The following is a 20,049-nucleotide window of genomic DNA, read 5'->3' on the forward strand; positions in this document are numbered from 1 at the left end:
GTGTCGGGAAATTTATTATTTCTTTTTTTATTTTGTTGTTTTTTTACAGAAAGTTGTCACTAAATGATATATTGCATGCTCACGCTTGCCATGGGAATATGTGAAATGACACCCCAAAATACATTCTGTTGCTTCTCCTGAGTACAGGGATACCCCATGTGTGAGACTTTTTGGCAGCCTAGCTGTGTACGCGACCCCGAAAGCCAGTCCACATCTTCAGGTTTTCTAATGGCGTAAATTGCTGATTTTACCCCTGACTACCAGTCACAGTTTCAGAGGCCCTGAAATTCCAACATAGCACAAACCCCCCCCAAATGACCCCATTTTGCAAAGTAGACACTCCAAGCTATTGGCTGAGAAGCATGGTGAGTCCATGGAATAGTTTATATTTTGCCACAAGTTTCGGGAAAATTATTATTTTTTTTTTTTTTTTTTACACAAAGTTGTCAGTAAATGATATAATGCTCACACATGCCATGGGTATATATTTGAAATGACACCCCAAAATACATTCTGCTGCTTCTCCTGAGTACAGGGATACCCCATGTGTGAGACTATTTGCCAGTCTAGCCGCATACAGGACCCGGAAAACCAATCCGCACCTTCTGGCTTTCTAAGGGCGTAAATTGTTGATCTCACTCCTTACTACCTTTCACACTTTTGAAGTCCATAAAAAGCCAAGATGGCACAAAACTCCCCCAAATTACCCCATTTTGCAAAGTAGACACTCCAATCTATTTGCTGAGAGGCATGGTGAGTATTTTGCAGCTCTCATTTTTTTTGGAAAATGAAGAAAAAACAGGAAAATGCATTTTTTTTCCTCTTTTTTCAATTTCCAAAACTTTGTGACAAAAAGTGAGATCTGCAAAACACTCAAAATGCCTCTCTGCAAATAGCTTAGGGTGTCTACTTTCCGAAAAGGGGTCATTTGGGGGGGGGGGGATGTGCTGTCTTGGCATTTCATGGCCTCCGAAACTGTGATAGGTAGTCAGGAGTGAAATCAACAATTTACGCCCTTGGAAAGCCTGAAAGTGGGGATTGGTTTTCGGGGACATGTACTCGGCTAGACTGCAAAAAAGTCTCACACATGGGGTATCCCTGTACTCAGGAGAAGCAGCAGAATGTATTTTGGGGTGTCATTTCACATATACCCATGGCATGTTTGAGCAATATATCATTTACTGACAACTTTGTGTAAAAAAAAAAAATATATATATTTCCCGGAAGTTGTGGCAAAATATAAAATATTCCATGGACTCACCATGCCTCTCAGCAAATATCTTGGGGTGTCTACTTTCCAAAATGGGGTCATTTGGGGGGGGGGTTGTGCTATTGTGCTATCTTGGAATTTTAGGGCCTCCGAAATTGTGACAGGTAGTGCAGAGGTGACATGAACAATTTACGTCATTAGAAAACCTGAGAGTGTTGATTGGCTTTCGCGGTCCTGTACACAGCTAGGCTCCCAAAAAGTCTCACACATGGGGCATCCCCATACTCAGGAGAAGCGGCAGAATTAGATTTGGGGTGTCATTCCACATATACCCATGTCATGTGTGAGAAATTTATCTTTTAGTGAAAACGTTGTTTAAAAAAAAAAAATTGTAATTTTCCCAAAACTTGTGGCAAAATATAAAATATTCCATGGACTCACCATGCCTCTCTGCAAACAGCTTGGGGTGTCTACTTTCCAAAATGGGGTCATTTGGGGGGGTTTTGTGGTATCTTGACATTTCAGGGCCTCCTAAACCGTTATATGTAGTGAGAAAATGCAATGAAAAATGTACGCCCTTTGAAATTCTGATGGTGGTGATTGGTTTTCGGGCTCCCGTACACTGCTAGGCTCCCAAAAAGTCTCACATATGTGGTATCCCTGTACTCAGGAGAAGCAGCAGAATATATTTTGGGGTGTAATTACACATATACCCATGGCATGTGTGAGCAATATATCATTTCAATGACAACTTAGTGTAAAAAAAAAAAAATTTTTTTTTTTAGTCATTTTTCAAACACCTGTGACAAAAAAATGAAATATTCAATGAGCTCAACATGCCTCTCAGAACATTCCTTAGGATGTCTACTTTCCAAAAAGTGGTAGTTTGGGGGGGGGGGGGGTTGTACTGCCCTGCCATTTTAGCACTTCATGAAATGAGATAGGCAGTCAGAAATTAAAGCTGCGTAAATTTCAGTATTTATACCATAGTTTGTAGACGCTATAACTTTTGCGCAAACCAATAAAAATACGCTCATTGATTTTTTTTTTTTTGTCAAAGACATGTAGCTAAATATATTTTGGCCAAAAAAAATGACATAAATTGAGTATATTGGATATTTTTTAAAAGACAAAGTTGAAAATGTCATTTTTTTTGCAAAATTTTCACTGTTTTTTTATTAATATCGCAAAAAATAAAAAGCGCAGAGGTGATCAAATACTACCAAAAGAAAGCTCTGTTTGTGGGAAAAAATGTAAATTTCGTTTGGGTACCACATTGCATGACCGCACAATAGTCAGTTAAAATCACGAAGTGCCAGGTTGAAACAAGGGGTCTAGTCAGGAAGGGGGTAAAATCTTCCGGGGCTTAGGTGGTTAAAACCATAAGCCAAAACAATGATCTGTCCGAGCCACCGAGAAATGGTGAAGCGATACGCTCGTTCCCCTTTAACTTTAGGAATGACAAGCAGAGAGTCAGTATTTCTAACAGAAGCATTAGGTGAGGGGTAAACCCTCAGAGCATGAACTACAACTAAGCAGTGAAGACAAATGTTCTTCTGATGTATGGGAGGCGGAAAAAAGAGATAGAAGAAAAATGTCTTGGTAGAGGACAAAACCACCTTAGGAAGAAAAGAGGGCCTACTACTCTAAGACACTAATCTTGCAGATGTGATGGTGACAAAAAAGGCAACCTTGCGAGTAAAAGTGAAAAGGTGAATATCCCTAATAGGTTCAAATGGTGGCCTCTAAAGAGCCAAGAGAACCAAACTGAGATCACACAGGTCACAGGAGGTACCACATGAGAGACACCCTGCACAATCGTCTTGACAAAAGAATGGGGCCAAATGTTGATTTGGGCCTGATAGCTAAAAGGTCAAGATTTGTTTCAGAGTATTTCCTTGAGTGAAACATTCCTGTACACACAGGTAATAAGCCTTCCATGTCCAATGGTAGCCCTTATGAGAATTATATTTCCTAGCTTTTAAAAGTATGGAAATTACTGACTCAGAGAGACCCCTGTCTTTAAAGACCTGGGCTCCAATAGTCAAGCACTTAAATCCAGGGGCCATGAAGCAGGACGATAGGTCCTTGAGATGGGTGATCCAAGAGATCTAGAAGAGCCCACTGGATGGCTGCCAGAAGTTTCATCAGAAAGGAGCACCAGGGCAATAAAGGATAAAAGAGTCCAAGATATATTGAATTCTTGGTAAAAAAAAAAGCCATATAAAAACATCCAATCCAATTAGGGGGCAACACCAATCCTGCTTCATCAGGGCTGTAACAGGATACAACTTCGATGGAAGGAGAAAACAGTGGCTTCACAGATCTATATTAGAGCAAGTATCTAAGTTTTCTAAAGTCAGAGGAGTATTTAAATGCTTATTATAGTTGCATTTAAAATATATCTTTCTCTCTAATTTACAATTAATTCCTAACCTGGGTAATTGGAATTTTTATACCACAAAGTAGCATTTCAGTGTGGCTCAGGGTTCATTCATCAACACATTTCTTGAATAGTTAACTTTTTTTTTACTTCACTTTCACTGATAAACACCATACTCACTCATTTGTACTTATATCTGTTTTTAGTTCTTCAGTTTGTCTTGACAGATGATTTATATCCACAGCTGAAGCATTTATTTGTATTTTTAGAACATCAATTTCTTCCTAGAAGAAGAGATCAGAAAATGAAATAAAATACATATAAGTCTCATTTTTGACCTTGCCATGGACATGAGAGAACACCAAATGTTTATTTTTTTAGCAGACTAAATGTAACAGAAACGTATACATCACAACAGACCTAAGAAACATTATACAAGATAATCTGCTTCCAGTTCTATATTGCCCATCACAACTGCAAGGGGGTGTGTGATTCAGTTTCAAGCTGCCTACTGTATATACTTTATATTCCCAAAACCAAACATATCATGATTTCAAAATCACAACAAAGGGCAACTAATGTTCTTTTAACCCTTTCTCTCTTTGGAGTGACTACATGCAGTATATTTTATTTTGGTGAATGCAGATATCAAGAAAAAGATCTTCACAGAATTAACTATATTTTAAACAATTATTTTGTGTAAAGCTTCTCACTAAATTGGCCAGAATTGCACAGCAAACATATAAAGAATAACATAATATTTTCTTACTTCTTTGCCTTTTAATGTCTTTGTGAACTGGTTGTGAACATCTTGTAAATCACCAACCAACTTCTTTAAGTCAGTATTTTCTGTTGACACATTATGAAACTGAACCTATAATAAAAAAAAATCAATTGTCTTGACACAATACACAATGAAAACAAATAGAAAATGTGATTATTATATTGTATCTCTAGCAAAACCTTTTTTTTTTTTTTTCCAAATTTGGATAGTGTAAGAAACATTGAGAACCACTGTCAGTTTTTGTTTGTTTCTGTAACCCTGTTAGAGGGAGGGTAATATAATAAGCTCAAGGAGGGTATAGTCTTCACCCAGGCTACTATTTAAAAAAACATATTGGCATTATGCCTTTGTAATGCAGCAACCTCATCCTGGGACTGGGAAGCTGCAATATATGACATTTGTAAGGTTTAGATACACTTTAACTAATTTATTACACACTAATGTACCTTCAGATTTTCCAGACTGACAGCTAGATCTTGTTCTTTCTTCAATAATATTTGGTTTTCTGACTTCTCTTTGAATAGCTGATTTTCCAGCTCTTTATGAACTTGCAAGGTTTCATCCTAATGGATTTAAATAAATATACACGTTGCGGTAACTCTTACAGACAAGCACAAAAGAACATTTACAGTGCCTATAAAACTATTCACCCCTTGCAAATGTTCATGATTTACTGTCTGCCTCTTCCCCCCCCCCCTCCAGTGCCACATTTGGCACTTTGTGGGGGGGAGCAGGTACCTGGTTTAACAGGTACCCACTCCCACTTCCAGCTGATTTTGCTGCAGTGAACTCACCCGGAAGTTCGGCCCTTGCTACAGCCAGCCCATTGAGAAAGTGCAGCAGGAGAGCAGCTGTGAAGCCACAAGGCTTAACTGCCTGATTCCCTTACCCAAGATGGTGGTGCCAGCACCCGAGAGCTTTTTCAAGAATCGGCTTGGCTGAGGATATCGTGGGATCCCTGGACAGATAAGTACTCTAATAGGAAATTTTTAGTGGGGGGAGGGGAAGGGGGAGCTCCACATTTAAGTGAACTGCATCAGGTTTTCACCTAGTGTTTCCCTGTTGTATTCATTCATTCAACAAATATTACTGGGGCAAAAGGAAAATTAGGGACCCACCGGTTCCATAGAAAAAGGATAATAATAATGATAAGCAATAAACAGGACAATATTCTATTAATAAAGGTCCATAAATGTAACTAAAGGCAAATGTCCATATGAAACAGTCCATGCACAATTCACTCAGGAGGCTGCTCTTGTGGCAAGCAAGAAGAAGGGGCTTGAGAGCAACTGTAGAGAGAGCACAGGCACCAATCTAAGTGCAGCAGGAAAGGTTTATTGAGTAAAACACAAGGTATGGTACTCACAAACAAAGGTGATATAAAGCATTATCCATAATATTCATTAAGAGGAACGTCAATCCAGTGCTTTATTCAGGATGGCTTCCAGCGGTCACAGCTTCATTCATACTCTACCCTCACAGTTCTTCCAGGGCCTTCTGCACTAGAGCCTCCCCATAGCAGGATGCTATCACCACCAGCATGCACAGTACTTTAAGGCATCTAAAAAGATGCCAGAGAAAGAAGCTCTGGGTGTCAAGCTGACGTACACATCGGCACTCAGTGAAGATTTCGCAAGGGCTTCTTTCTTGCTTCTCTACAATGCCAAGCTCATATTTTTTCTCTACCTTATGTCATTTGTGGACAGGGCTGCTTTTGCATGACTGAAAAATGTACAGTACATGCATTACAGAGGAGAATGCGTAAAGTGGGACAGGGTGTGTAGAGCCAGCACCACCTTCACAGTGGAATTGTGGTAATTTACCAAATTAGGTGCACTGCAAATGTATCCAAAGTTGTGTAATGTGCTTTATATCTGCTTAGGTCCTAACTAATTATGTGACTTTGGTAAAGAGTTGACTGTTGTACCAGTAGTGATTTAACCACTTTACCACCGGAGGATTTTGCTGTCTTCCGTCCAGGCCATTTTTTGCGATTCGGCGCTGTGCGACTTCAACTGACAATTGCGCGGTCGTGCGACGCCGTACCCAAACGAAATTTACGTCCTTTTTTTCCCACAAACAGAGCTTTCTTTTGGTGGTATTTGATCACCTGTGCGATTTTTACTTTTTGCGCTAAGAAAGTGCGCTAAACAGAAAAAGAGCGTTTATTTTGAAAAAATAACAATATTTTTAACATTTTTTTATATGAAATTCCCCCCAAAAAAGATGTAAAAACCAATTTTTTAAAAAATTTTTGGCCAATTTGTTTTATGCTACATATGTTTGGTAAAAAAAATCGCAATAAGCGTATTTTGATTGGTTTGCGCAAAAGTTATTGCGTTTACTAACAAAGGGAAAGATTTCTGTCATTTTTGGTGTTTTTTTTTTAACGCGTAATGGCGGCGATCTGCGATTTTTTTTGCGGGACTGCGACATTGCGGCGGACAGATCGGACCCTTGACTGACATTTTTGACACTTTTGGGGGTACCAGTGACATTACTGCAGTAATCAGTGCTATATATATGCACTGTTAGTGTAAAAATGACACTGGCAGGGAAGGGGTTAATTTTATTGGAGAGGGAGGGGTTAATGTATGCCTGGTGCTTACTGACGTGTAGGGTGGGAGGTGACTGAGTGAGTCATGGACAGATCGGATGTCCAGCTATGCTGAACAGTCCGATCTGTCACTCCCTGTCACTATGGAGATCCGCCCGCTGTGTTTACACACAGCGGGCGGATCTTCAGACTCGATCCCCGACGATCGGGTAAGAGCAGCGGCGATCGCCGCTGCTCCTCCCCTGGCCCGACTCCCGCTGTGAATGAAAACAGCGGGAGCGAGCCTCCTGCGGCGCGCAAGCGCCGCCCAGAAGGGGGAGTGTCTGACGACGTAGTACTACGTCGTCAGACGATAACGAGCCACTCTGCCGCAGTAATATTACTGTGAGCAGAGGTAAAGTGGTTAAATGAGATATATGAAAGGCAGTGTCGATTTATGTTTTTCTGTTACATTATTGTAATTAAAATACAGCAAATCACTTTCCGTAGATCTATTTTCACTTTGGCTCTAAAGAATAGATTTCTTTTTGTCAGTGTAAAAAAAATGGATTTTTGTCTAACCGTAAAATCTTTTTCTCTGAGGTTCACTGAAGGACACAGCTCCATGTCTTCTTAGACCCTTGGGCTTATGCTGCTCTCTTAGGAGACGGGCTAGGCAGAAACAATTTTGGCTACGCCCCTGAGACAGCCCCAGAGGGTATAACATCACTTCCTGCTATAGGACCTTTGTAACAAGCAGTCTCAGAAGAATGCATAACTCAACCCAACAGAGGGGCAGGCACTGTGTCCGTCAGTGAACCTCAGAGAAAAGGATTCTACGGAATCAACTCAGTCACCGCCAGGTACACCCGAATTGCATGGACTACATCCAGGGAATGTAGGGCAATTTCTTTAGGATGTTTCGGCTTAGGACATAAGGACGGCCACACAATATCTTCATTCAAATGAATCCCCCTAGACAACCTTAGGAAGGAACGCCTGACATGATCGTAGCACCACTTTGTCCCTGTGAACCACCAGGTAAGGTGACTGACAGGACAATGCAGCCAACTGTGACACCCTTCGCGCAGAAGTATTAGTGACCAAAAAGGCCACCTTCTGCGACAGAGTGAGCAAAGGAATTTCACAAATGTTTTCAAAAGGAGGCTTTTGAAGTACCGACAGTACCAAATTGAGATCCCACGGAGATACCAGGGATCGCACGGGAGGAGCCAGATGGCTAACTCCCTGCACAAAAGTGTGAACCAAGGACTTTGCTGCCAACGGCCTTTTGAAAAATATGGCCAAAGCAGAAATCTGGCCCTTGGTGGTGCCCAGAGCCAAACGTTGATCTACACCTAGTTGTAGAAACTCCAACAGACGAGACACAGAAAAGGAACGGGGAGAAACCCCGTGAGACCTACAGTATCTCACAAAAGTGAGTACACCCCTCACATTTTTGTAAATATTTTATTATATTTTTCCATGTTACAACACTGAAGAAATTACACTTTGTTACAATGTAATGTAGTGAGTGTACAGCTTGTATAACAGTGTAAATTTGCAGTCCCCTCAAAATACCTCAACACACAGCCATTAACCACTTGCCTACAGTGAACTTTCACCCCCTTCCTGCCCAGGGCAATTTTTAGCTTTCAGCGCTGTCACACTTTGAATGACAATTGCGCAGTCAAAATATGACATTTTTATCATTTTTTTCACACAAAAAGAGCTTTCTTTTGGTGGTATTTAATCACCTCTGGGTTTTTTATTTCTTACAAAAAAAAAAAAAGACAGAAATTAAAAAAAAAAAAAAAGTTATTTTCTGTGAGTAAATTTTGACAATAAATACATTTCCTGACAGACTCCATGGCAGCATACGTATTGGGATTAGCCCTGCCTCCAAACCTACCCTATAGGACATCCACTCCCATAAATCTTTGCACCTGTTCAGCACACATGTTCCTTTTTGTCCTCCTAACGGATTACCTGTATCCTACCTGAAAAGCGGATCCCAGGAGATGGATGACTCTACCATTCGGGTATTGAGTATTTCTCCAATAAGCCCCAGCTGTTGCGGGGTATGGAGTGGGGTGAAGAATCCTATGTGTGCAGCCTTGGCTGAAAACCCAGCTGTTACGGGTGGCCTGCCCCCCAAATATGAAGTCCGGTGTGTGTGTGTCCCATCCATCCCTGGTGGCTAGCGGTGCATTGGCGGTCAGTAAGTACCCCCTTTTTCTGTTCACTACTCCATGGCAGCTTAATTTAAGTCATTATTTAGCCTGCATGTGTTTACCTGTGTTTTCTTCATGTTTCCCTGGTGGCTAGTGCTCCGGGGGCCGGTCAGTGACTTACTTCCTGACAGTTTCTGGCGGCGCCTCAGGAACGAGGCTTGGTTCTCGCGCATGCGCAGTGACGGCGCATGCGCAGTAGGTTTTGCGGCGCCGATGGATGATGTCAGCAGGGCGACATATTTAAAACCCTCAGACTGTCAGCAGAGTGTGTAAAATACACACTCTGCTAGAGGAAGACGTCTTGCGGTTCCTGTGAAGCGTTTTTCTGCCTGCTGTGTTTGCTGCTGCTCTGCTATGAGCCTACCCAAGTTTCCTGGTGAGTACTTGGACCCCAGGATTTTGGGAGTTTCCCCCCCTCCCTTCTCTGATCCCATTGTTCCGCTCATCCCTGCAGGTCAGCGCCAGAATGGAAACTTCTCCGCCCTCCTGTGGTCAGCCCGCCCTTAACAGGTACTCAGGGCTTTGGGGTTGGGGTGTGTATAGGGGGGGGGGGGTATTGGAGCACTATTTATGTTCCTGGCTCCCTGTCTGTGTCCTCTTTGTTTCCTTTGTTTTACAGCCCTTCCCGTTCGGATGCTCATCACTCCTCACATAGGAGTGAGCGTCGATCAAGCTCACACCACCGGCACTCCTCCTCAAGATCAGCTCAGAGGTCCCCGTCAGGCTCCCAGCGTCATAAAAAGGCATCTACATCAGCTGGCCCTCACAAAACCCTGACAAAGCGGGTTGTTGGGGTTGTGGCACCCGGGTCCCTGAAAACAAGTCCATGTGTGACAAATGTTTTTCCCAGGCTGCGGGAGAAAGGGATACCTCTGATCAGCGTTTGGAAGCACTTGTGAAGAGGGTCGTGAAGGACTCCTTGGCAGAACTGGGTGTCGGGCAGACCCAGGGCTCTGAAGCGATTCCTCCAAGCTCTTCTCCTGTGAGAGTACAGCCTCATGAAGATTTTGAATCCTCCCAGTCACCAGTCAGCTCTCCTTTCGGATAGCGACTCTGAGGCAGAGGATCCTTGTTTGGGCTTTGAGTTTGCCCTAGTCCCTTCCCTTGTAAAGGCAGTCAGGGAGACCTTAAATTGGGAAGACCCAGCTGTATCTCCTCCCAAACAGAAGAAGTTCTTTAAACAGCTCAGCAAGGAGCGTCTTAACTTTCCCTTTCTGGGTGAATTGGGGGAGATTATTTCAAAGGAATGGGGTAAAGTGGAGAGGAAGAACTCCATGATCTCCAAGATGTCCAGATTGTACCCTTTCAAGAAGGAAGATGTTAAAAATCTAGAATCTCCTCCCTTGGTGGATGCAGCGGTAATGAGGCTGGTCAAGCATGTGACCCTTCCGCTGGAAGATACAGTCTCTTTCAAGGATCCTTTAGACAGAAGGATGGACTCGGATCTGAAGAGAATCTATTTGATGGCAGGTATGGCCTGTAAGCCGGCCTTAGCCTTAGCAGCCTTATCCAAGGCTATGGAGTCATGGGCTGATGTGGTGGACGAATCCTGCAGGAGTGTGTCAGAAGAAGTGGCCAGAAGTTCTCAGATTCAGGAACTAGGTATGGCCTTGTTGTTTCTTGGGGAGGCTTCTATAGACCTGATCCGTCTCCTGTCTAGGGTTATGCTGTCCTCAGTAACAGCGAAGCAGGCTTTATGGCTCCGCCCCTGGGTTGCAGATCCAGTATCCAAACAGGTCTGGTGCCGGATTCCCTTTGAGGGTTCTTCTCTCTTTGGGAATAAGCTGGTTGAGGCCATAACCCGAGCTACAGGCAGTAAGTCTGGCTTTCTTCCCCAGGATTGACGCTCTTAACACAAAGAAGGGGCAACCAAGCAGGAAATATGTCCCAGATCGGGCCAGAGAAGCACGTACCTACAGGCCTGGCCGAGAGTTTGGCCGTAACTGGAGGTCAAGACAATCCTCCTCCTGGAAGACTTTGAAAAATGTCTCCTCTGGTGACCGTGAACCCACAAAGTCCTTTTGAAGTTGGGCCTGCTCAGGCATGTTGGGTCGGGGCACGGCTGCTATGCTTCCGACATGTCTGGGTGTAACGCTCCTGCGTTTTACGTATGATGTGGATTTTCAGCTGCAGAAATATTCCACTTCAGTAGTCATGTAGAGAAACGCTGAGACACCATTCCCAACTCTCAATGACTCATCATGTGTGGATGATCTCAATTCAGCAAGTAAATACACACACTCAATAAGATGTTTCCTAGAGTGACTTATGTATATAGTAACACAGTGATGATAGGCTGAAGAGACAGGTTGGGTAGAGATGGTAGATGACAGACACTTGAAAGGAAATGTTCTTGAAAGTAAGATAGTAGCAGATGGGATGCAGATAGGTTTAGCAATCATGTATGGTAGTAGATGACAGAGTAGCAGGTGGACATACAAGAGAGATCAACCCAGTGCAAGAACAGGTGGTAGTAGGCTCAAGAGCTAGCAATCTTAGATAATGCAGATGTAGTAATAGTCCTTAGTATGCAGAGCTAGATAGTGTAAGCTTTAGTATAAAGGTTATAGAGGTTTCCCCTGTGGGGTACTTATCACTAATAGCAATGTAGCAGAGGAGAGGTTCGGCAAGAGCGGATGATCCGGTAGCGGGATACAGGGATCAGCGCAGCGTGGTTCCGACAGCGAGGTATGCTTGCAAGCATGTGAGCTTCAAGACAGGTTAGCATCAAGGCACAAAGCAGTTTGAACGAACACATGTGAGTGAGAGCCGGCGATCTAAATAGCCATCCAGTCCAGCGCTCAGTGATGACAGCATCAGTCTTAAAGGTGTATGCGCACCTTACCAAAAGAGAATGGTGGGGCGCATACACTTATGAAAGAGTAATTAGGGTACCCAAAGGTACCAGAACATTACAGTACCCCCCCCCCCCTTAAGGCCGGCTCCTGAAGGCCTCTGGAGCTGGTTTGTCTGGGTACTTCACATGAAAATTGCGGATTAATCTAGAGGCATGTATGTCAGAGGTGTTTAGCCAGGTGTCGTCTTGGGGCCCATAGTTCTTCCATCGAACCAAGTACTGAAGTCTTCCTCTGTGGATACGAGAATCCAGAATCTCTTTTATCTCATATTCTTCTCCACCTTCAACTTGTACAGGAGGAGGAGGTGGGATAGTAGGCCTTATTCCTTGGTCAGGAACATGGGGCTTCAGTAGCGACACATGGAAAATGGGATGTATTTTGAGGTCTATTGGCAATGTAAGCTGTACTGCAGCTTTTCCAATAAGTTTCTTGATTGGGAAAGGTCCCAAGAACAGAGGTCCAAGCTTTTTGCTAGGGATTTTCAGTCTTTGTTGAGAGCCAAACGAGGTCCCCGATAGCGTACTGAGGAGAAGGTCTTCTGCGAAGATCATAGTACTTCTTTTGTTGACTATGAGCGTATGCAATGGTAGTATTAAGCAAACCCAGAGAGTCCTTTATTTGGGTAAGATAGTCTGAGGCTACTGGGTTATTTGAAGGAAGGATGCGTGGTGGAAGAATAGAGGGTTGAAACCCATAGTTCAAGTAGAACGGACTCTGCTTGGTCGTACTGTGGGTTGCGTTGTTGTAGGCAAATTCTGCCAGAGGGAGAAGATCGACCCAATCATCCTGTTGGTAAGAAGTGTAACAACGTAAATATTGCTCGATGCATTGGTTGACTCTTTCAGTCTGTCCGTTGGTTTGCGGATGGTAAGGAGAAGTGAGCTTCCGCTCGATCCGTAGTATGTGACATAGTTCTTGCCAGAACTTGGAAATAAATTGTGATCCACGGTCAGACAGAAAAGTTTTTGGGATACCATGTAACTTAAAGACATGTTTCATCAGGAGTTCTGCCGTTTGTTTGGACGAAGGTAGTCTGCGAATAGCAATGAAATGTGCCATTTTTGTCAGATGGTCCACTGACACTAAGATGGTATTAAATCCTTTGGAAGGAGGCAATTCCACTATAAAGTCCAAGGACACAACTTCCCATGGAGTTTGGGGTATTGGTAGACTGCATAGTAGACCGGATGGTCTCGTAGTGTCAATTTTGGACCTGGCACAGACATTGCATGAAGAGACGAATTTTTGTATAGATGTTTTCATGTCAGGCCACCAGAATTGTCTGGTAATCAGATTAAGAGTCTTTGTCATACCCATATGTCCTGCCATAGGCACATCATGCGATAATTCCAAGATCTTGGTGCGTATGGTAGGTGGTATGTAAAGTTTGTCGTTGTAGTAGAGGAAGCCTTCTGCATCAGTATTTAGTTGTGGTGGGGGTGAATCCAAACTTATACCATGCAAAACCTCTTCCTTCAAGGAACGGACAACTCCAATAATGCGTTTGTGAGGTATTATAGGAACGGAAGGGATTTCGAAGTAGTTTTCTTCAGTTAGTCGTGATAGTGCATCCGCCTTTTTGTTCTTATCTGCAGGTGTGTAGGTCACTAGGAAGTTAAACCTTAGAAAGAATAGTGACCATCGTACCTGTCGGTGAGCGCGAGTTTTGTTAGTCTGAAGATATTGGAGATTTTTATGGTCCGTGTATATAAGTATTGGTAATTGGGTGCCTTCGAGTAGATGTCGCCAATTCTCCAGAGCCAATTTTATAGCAAGCAGTTCCTTTTCACCCACGGGGTAATTTATCTCTGGACTGCTTAGGGATTTAGAAAAAAAGGCGACTGGATGAAGTGGTGAAGTGTGAGTTGGTCGTTGGGAGAGTATTGCCCCTACTGCCATGTTTGACGCATCTACTTCCAGAATGTATTGGAGGGATGGGTCTGGATGGCGTAATATGGGAGCAGAAGTAAACCTTGTCTTTAACAGGTGAAAAGCTTTATTTGCTTCATCTGACCATTTGAATGGTTTTTTAATGCTAGTGAGCTGTGTGAGGGGTCTCACAATGGCAGAGAAGTTTCTGATGAACTTCCTGTAGAAATTCGAAAATCCAAGGAATCGCTGTAGCGCTTTGCGTGTGGTTGGTGTAGGCCAATCCTGAATGCAGGATATCTTACTCATGTCCATCTCGATTCCTGTTTTGGATATGATATAGCCTAGAAACAGTACCTCTTCTTTATGAAACAAGAATTTTTTCAGTTTCACATAAAGGTTGTGTGCAAGCAATCTCGATAGTACTAGTCTTACATGTGTTATGTGTTCAGACAGGGATCGTGAATATATAAGTATATCGTCCAGATATACCACAACACAGACATCTAGTAAGTCTCTGAAAATATCGTTTATAAATCGTTGAAAAACTGCAGGGGCGTTGCATAGCCCGAATGGCATTACAAGATATTCGAACAATCCGTATCTGGTTCTGAATGCAGTCTTCCACTCGTGTCCAGCACGGATTCGAATGAGATTGTATGCTCCTTTCAGATCCAATTTTGAAAAATAGGTAGCTCCACGCACCTGCTCAATGAGCTCAGGGATAAGCGGTAGAGGATAGCGATCTTTTATTGTAATAGCATTCAATTGCCTATAGTCGATGATAGGCCTGAGACTTGAGTCCTTATTGCGGACAAAAAAGAGTCCTGCTGCTGTGGAAGAAGTGGAAGGTCTAATAAAACCTTTCTTCAAATTCTCATCCAAATAGTCTTTGAGATGGGAAAGTTCATCCTGTGAAAGAGGATAAACATGACCGAACGGCAATTTGCTATTTGGGAGTAGATCAATGCTACAATCATAGTCTCGATGGGGAGGTAGTGCTTGAGCATTTTTCTCAAGAAAAACCTCAGAGAGATCCTGATAACATAGTGGTGCAATCTCATCTGTCACCACAGACAGGATCTTCCCGAAAGACGGGAGGTTACACGTACCCTCGCAATAGCAAGAGAGGAAGGCCAGGGTCCGTTCCTTCCAATCTATGGTTGGTTGATGTGTGTGCAACCAGGGAAGTCCCAACACAATGGGAAAGTGGGGTGAAGGTATTAGATCGAAGGTAGTGGTCTCCATATGAGACCCGTTAGTAGTGACTAGGAGTGCCTGTGTCTGATCAGTGATCGGACCAGAAGATAAAGGAACACCGTTAATAAGACTTACTGAGACAGGTTTAAGTTTAGAAATAATAGGAACTTTATTTAAAGCAGCAAAACCTATGTCAATATAATTTCCACAAGATCCTGTGTCAATCATGGCCTTAGTAGTAATCCTGTTCTGGTCCCACTGTAATGTTAAGCAAACAGAAAGGTAAGGGTTAGTGATTGAAGTTGTCAATCCCCCTAGGAGGACATGTGAACACTCACCCTTCTTTTTGTAGACTAGGGGACAGACGTTTATCTTGTGATCCGGGGATGCACCGTACAAGCAGAGATTACCAGATCGTCTTTTGGCTCTTTCCATAGTTGATAGAGGTGGGCGTATGGTTCCTACCTCCATAGGAACGGGGTCAACGGCCAAAATCCGAGAAGAACTGGATAATGGCATTCCCATTTTCTCAGCCTTTCTTTCTCGTAGTCTTCTATCTATGGTGATACTGAGTTGTATCAATGCATCCAGGGTTTTTGGCAGATCCGCTCGGGCGAGCTCGTCTTTAACGGCCTCTGATAGGCCAAGCCTAAATTGGGTTTTCAGAGATGCATCATTCCATTCTGAATCAAGGGTCCATCTCTTGAATTCTGCGACAAAGTCTTCTACAGGTCTCCTACCTTGTTTCAAGGATCTTAATTGAAGATCGGCAGTACTCTGCCTATTGGGATCATCATATTGGCTAGTGAGTTCTGCTAGGAACAAGGCATAGGAGTTGAGAAGCTGGTCGTTTTTCTCAAAAAGAGAGTCTGCCCAGGCCCGAGGATCGCCTGTTAGGTAAGAAATAATAGTACAAACCTTAATGTGATCACTTACTGTGGGGTGAAGGTATTAGATCGAAGGTAGTGGTCTCCATATGAGACCCGTTAGTAGTGACTAGGAGTGCCTGTGTCTGATCAGTGATCGGACCAGAAGATAAAGGAACACCGTTAATAAGACTTACTGAGACAGGTTTAAGTTTAGAAATAATAGGAACTTTATTTAAAGCAGCAAAACCTATGTCAATATAATTTCCACAAGATCCTGTGTCAATCATGGCCTTAGTAGTAATCCTGTTCTGGTCCCACTGTAATGTTAAGCAAACAGAAAGGTAAGGGTTAGTGATTGAAGTTGTCAATCCCCCTAGGAGGACATGTGAACACTCACCCTTCTTTTTGTAGACTAGGGGACAGACGTTTATCTTGTGATCCGGGGATGCACCGTACAAGCAGAGATTACCAGATCGTCTTTTGGCTCTTTCCATAGTTGATAGAGGTGGGCGTATGGTTCCTACCTCCATAGGAACGGGGTCAACGGCCAAAATCCGAGAAGAACTGGATAATGGCATTCCCATTTTCTCAGCCTTTCTTTCTCGTAGTCTTCTATCTATGGTGATACTGAGTTGTATCAATGCATCCAGGGTTTTTGGCAGATCCGCTCGGGCGAGCTCGTCTTTAACGGCCTCTGATAGGCCAAGCCTAAATTGGGTTTTCAGAGATGCATCATTCCATTCTGAATCAAGGGTCCATCTCTTGAATTCTGCGACAAAGTCTTCTACAGGTCTCCTACCTTGTTTCAAGGATCTTAATTGAAGATCGGCAGTACTCTGCCTATTGGGATCATCATATTGGCTAGTGAGTTCTGCTAGGAACAAGGCATAGGAGTTGAGAAGCTGGTCGTTTTTCTCAAAAAGAGAGTCTGCCCAGGCCCGAGGATCGCCTGTTAGGTAAGAAATAATAGTACAAACCTTAATGTGATCAGTAAGGTAGGTACGGGGTTTTAGCAAGAAAAGCAACTCACATGCGTTTTTAAATTCGCAAAATTTTTTGCGATCGCCTGTAAATACCAAAGGAGGATTTATTTTGGGTTCAGGGGACTGAGCAGAGGTAAGTTGTTTCAGTCTAATTACCTGCTGCGACAGAGCCTGATTGTCTTCTTTTAATTCAGCAAGTGCGTGTATTAACGCAGTTACTTGCTGTTTTAATTGTGTCATCTGAGTGGTTATTTCTGCTGAATCCATTTGTGGTTCGTTCAATCTGTAACGCTCCTGCGTTTTACGTATGATGTGGATTTTCAGCTGCAGAAATATTCCACTTCAGTAGTCATGTAGAGAAACGCTGAGACACCATTCCCAACTCTCAATGACTCATCATGTGTGGATGATCTCAATTCAGCAAGTAAATACACACACTCAATAAGATGTTTCCTAGAGTGACTTATGTATATAGTAACACAGTGATGATAGGCTGAAGAGACAGGTTGGGTAGAGATGGTAGATGACAGACACTTGAAAGGAAATGTTCTTGAAAGTAAGATAGTAGCAGATGGGATGCAGATAGGTTTAGCAATCATGTATGGTAGTAGATGACAGAGTAGCAGGTGGACATACAAGAGAGATCAACCCAGTGCAAGAACAGGTGGTAGTAGGCTCAAGAGCTAGCAATCTTAGATAATGCAGATGTAGTAATAGTCCTTAGTATGCAGAGCTAGATAGTGTAAGCTTTAGTATAAAGGTTATAGAGGTTTCCCCTGTGGGGTACTTATCACTAATAGCAATGTAGCAGAGGAGAGGTTTGGATGATCCGGTAGCGGGATACAGGGATCAGCGCAGCGTGGTTCCGACAGCGAGGTATGCTTGCAAGCATGTGAGCTTCAAGACAGGTTAGCATCAAGGCACAAAGCAGTTTGAATGAACACATGTGAGTGAGAGCCGGCGATCTAAATAGCCATCCAGTCCGGCACTCAGTGATGACAGCATCAGTCTTAAAGGTGTATGCGCACCTTACCAAAAGAGAATGGTGGGGCGCATACACTTATGAAAGAGTAATTAGGGTACCCAAAGGTACCAGAACATTACACTGGGCGGCCTCTATTCGGGACCCCTGCACCGTCAGGACAGTGTCATCAGGACACAAGTGGGTCTTCAACGAAATCCCCAGGTCAAGATTCCTGCCTACAGCTCTATCATCTTCAGGAGAGAAACGCCAGGTACTGCTTTCCTACATAGAGTCTCTGGTGTCTCAAGGGGCTGTTATTTCCGTGCCAGAGCCCGAGCGAGGCCAAGGAATTTACTCCCCTCTTTTTCTAGTACCAAAAAAAAAGGCTCATGGAGACCAGTTATCGACCTGACCTTCCTAAACCGGTTCATCAAGAGGGAAAGGTTCAAGATGGAGACTCTTCTTTCTATCCAACAAGCGCTACAACCAGCCGACTGGATGGTGTCCATAGACCTAAAGGACGCCTATTTTCATGTCCCTGTTGCAGAGGAGTTTCAGAGGTATCTCCGGTCTGCCGTAGGGCATTCACACCTACAAATCACCTGTCTCCCCTTCTGGCTTTCCGCATCTCCAAGGACCTTTTCAAAAGTCTTGTTGGCTGTGGTAGCTCTGCTGAGGACAAGAGGCATTCGGCTCCATCATTACTTGGACGACCTCCTCCTTCTGTCTCAAGACAAAGACCAACTGTTGGTTCATCTAGATCAGGTTGTGTCTACCCTCCAGATGTTCGGATGGCTTCTGAACATAGATAAAAGCCATTGGATTCCAACCCAGTCCCTCGTCTATCTCGGGGCTTTGTTTGACACAGCAAGAGCAACACTCTCTCTTCCAGAGGAGAAAGTTGTGGTGGTCCGGGACAGGGTTCGTCTCATCGTCTCATCTCCAAGCGCACCAATGCTTGAAGACTATTGGGACCATGGTTGCAGTAGTTCCCATGGTGAAATGGGCCTTATGGAGAATGAGACCCTTTCAGAAAGGGTTCCTGCAGCAGTAGGACACATGGCATCTAGATCAGCCCATCTTCCTAACTCCGGCCATGAGAGCGAGCCTTCCTTGGTGGCTGCATCAAGACCATCTGCTGAATTGCCATTCCCTGATGCCAACTTCATGGGTGGTGGTGACCTCAGACGCCAGCAGTACAGGATGGGGTGCTCACTGTCTCACAGGGGTGGCTCAGGGCAGTTTGAAATCCTCCTCTCAAGGGATAGTGTCCAACGTTCTAGAACTACGGGCAGCATTTCAAGCTCTGCAAGCGTTCCACCACCTGATAGGGTCTGCCAGTGATGCTCAGACTGGACAACACCTCGGAGGACGCTTATGTGAGGCGGCAGGGCAGGACACGCAGCTGGTCCTTGCTGTGAGAGGTAGAACCAATTATGTCTTGGGCACAAAAGAACCTATCCAACCTGTCGGCAGTCTACCTTCCAGGAATCCAGAATGTCCAAGCCGATTTTCTGTCTCGTGTGGAGTTGGACAACGACGAGTGGTCCCTCCATGAGGAAGTATTCAGTTGGATCCTGTCCCTGGGGTTTTCTCCAGAAGTCAACCTCTTTGTCTCCCCCTGCAACCACAAGCTGCAGAAATACTACACGAGGTTCAGGGATCCCCAAGCTCTCGGAGTGGATGCTCTCTCGGATCAATGGAAGTTCCACAGAGCGTATGCCTTCCCTCCAGTCCCGATAATATTACAATTCCTTCAGAGACTCAGGTCAGAGGTAGTAGAGATAGTGGCAGTGATTCCATTTTGGCCCAACAGGCCTTGGTTCTCCCTTCTGACACTCCTCAGTGTTCAAGATCCGATCCCTCTGCCCATCAGACCGGATCTGTTATCTCAGGGGTCTGTACTCCATCCTTGCCTGCTCGACTACACCTGAAGGTGTGGTTGTTGAGAGGAGGTGGTTACAAGCCTTAGGTTGCCCAGAGGAGGCTATTTCTAGTCTCCTGAGTGCTAGAAGAAGCTCGACGAATAGAGTTTACGAGAGGATCTGGGCGAGGTTTTCCTCGCATCTGGCCGCAAGGCCTGACCCTCAGTCTTCTATCAAAATCCAAGATGTACTGAGTTTCCTGCAATCTGGTTTGGATCTCCCTCTTTCGGTGAG

This window comes from Pelophylax lessonae (genome assembly GCF_965119305.1).
Source record: "Pelophylax lessonae genome assembly, chromosome: 2".
Classification (NCBI taxonomy): Eukaryota; Metazoa; Chordata; class Amphibia; order Anura; family Ranidae; genus Pelophylax; species Pelophylax lessonae.